Here is a 2596-nt window from a genome sequence, read left to right as displayed (position 1 = left end):
AAAGAAAAAACAACACCAAAGGCAACACTTTTAAATCATTGTCTTTGTGAATAATAAAACTACAACAGCTTAAAACTGTTGCCAATCTAGTTATGATTTTAAACCGTTACGTCGTAAAAGAGATCGATTCTAAATCGTTGTCTATCTAGTAACGGTTCTAAACCATTTTTTTAAAAATAGTTGTCAAAACCGTTGTCTATGCCAATAACTTTGGCAACAATTTTTTTTTGTTGTCGTTGCCTTAGGTAAAAAACTGTTGCCTCATTAGCATTGGTAACAGGCGCATATACCACAGGTCAAAAACTGTTATCAAACCATTGCCTAAAATTTTAGAAACGGTTTTTCGATTTATAACAACTGTTTTCTACCGTTGCAAAAACCCCTGTTTGTTGTAGTGTATATTTTGGTTACAAAAATTACAATGACATGTTATAGAACAATGTATCTAAAAAAAGTACATAAATAATTATACATCTACTAAGAACTTTAAAAAATACACTAGTTTTTAAAAATAAAAAAATTCAAATACATAATATTTTTAAAAAATGTTTAATTACTCTGCAGGTCCCTATAGTTTCACTGAATTTTCAATTAGGTCCCTATACTTTTTTTTTCTTTTCAATTGGGACCCTATACATTTTTTTTTCAATTTAGTCCTTGTTAACGTTAAACGTCAAAAAACTGTTAGTGAATTGTGAAATTACTTGTATACCCTTAGGGACCTAATTGAAAAGAAAAAAATATAAGGACTTAATTGAAAATTCGATGAAACTATAAATATTCAATGAAAGATATTCCTATAATCCCTATTTCAATGATTCTACGACATAAAAGATATTCTTATAATCCCTTTTATTTTGTTACTATCATTATTTTACTTATTTATATACAAATTGTACCAAAAATACCTTCTCTTTTTTTTTTTGACTTTTAAAATACCTTAAGAACATTAAAAAAAGAATGGATAAAATGAAACAGAAATAATAGCAAAAAGTTTCTCCTGAATCTAGAGAAGGACAATTATTACATTTCAAGCACCCATCCAAAAGCTTTATCTGTTTTACGATCCTTCTTCATTGCCAGGGAAACATTCATTCAAGTGGGAGCAATCTTCTTCAAGGATTCCGGGCATACGTTACATATATAGTTAAAGGGTGACCTAAAATCAAGAGACTATCCATAAGAGGATAGAAGAAGAGAAAAACTTTGAATGGAATACAAGACTTTCAATTAGTTGCAACAGATCCATATATTATTCTGTGATAGTAGCTTTGTTACACAGATATACAGTAGTACAAGCACATTTACAAAATGACTTGATCTTATTAGCAATGATGATATCAATAATTATTCGTATTAGTCATAGTAGTAATAAAGCATTAAAGCAACAGTGGCAGTAACTACTTAAAACAAAATCAAATACATACTATCTAATGCCTCTACATCCAGTAAAATATATGACATCTAGCAAATTCATAACTCAGTGGAGAAATTTTCAAGTCGCAAGATAAAATACATGCGATCTCTTAGATTTTTTGGCAGAATTGGAAACTGCATCAAATCCAACATAAGCAAAGAAGACTACAGTAGCTTCAGTAAATATGCTTTTTCTGCCATTCAGAGAAAAGGGAGACCAGTTAGAAACATCAACCTCAAAAGCTCCAACAAGAACAATAACTACATAAAAAAAAGAAACAGAATCCTAAGAAACCAGCATCATCACACTAACGACAATCAACAATAAACAAAATTCATAATTAGCAAAACTAATTCATATGTCAATTCATCACATATATTCATATATTTTTAGAATTGGACAACTGTAGTGAACAAATAAACTAAAGGAGTTGTCAATTTTTAGAATTGGACAACTGTAATCAATTTTTTGTGTATTGATCTGCATTTGAGAATAGTGATAAAGCTTAATCACAATTTGTAATTCATTTCTCTCTAATAGTAAAACAAAATTGTTGCTATGTGTGCGTTTGTGGTAAATAATATATGGTTCATGATTGAAGGCACAAAGGGTACCACCTTAATATATGGTACAACCAGAAACTAACTTACTTGTTCTGGCAGATCGAGTGTACAAGCAGCAAGGCGAGGCAAGGCGCGGCGCGACGCAACGAGGCGTGGCAACGTGAGGCGAGTCCTGCCGAGTGGCGAACAGGGCTTCGACGGATCAGTCAGTGAAGATCTTCAGAAACCGACATAGGCTTTGGATGAAGATGACGGACTGACGGCTATGGATGAAGACGCCGAAGTCTATGGATGAAGACGACAGACCCATGGAGGAGAAACGCACTTTACACGATTTTCAGAGAGAAAACTTTACACGCACTTTACCCGTGGGCCCGTGGACGACGCAGAGAGACGACGACCACCCGGCGACGGACGATGACGCCGCCGCCATGGAAGACGGCAGCAGAGTGCGACGAAGGAGAAATCCAATTGGAAACTTAGGAGAATAACTTAGGGGTAGTTAGGGTTCTCTGAATTGGGGGACAAAATATAAAGGGTACTTTTGGTATTTAAAAAAAATAGAGGTGTTTTTAAGTGGGTCTTTTAATCTAATTATGAGAATATTCGATTTTTT

The sequence above is a fragment of the Arachis duranensis genome, chromosome 10, assembly GCF_000817695.3.
Source record: "Arachis duranensis cultivar V14167 chromosome 10, aradu.V14167.gnm2.J7QH, whole genome shotgun sequence".
Lineage (NCBI taxonomy): Eukaryota > Viridiplantae > Streptophyta > Magnoliopsida > Fabales > Fabaceae > Arachis > Arachis duranensis.
This window is presented reverse-complemented; position numbering follows the sequence as displayed.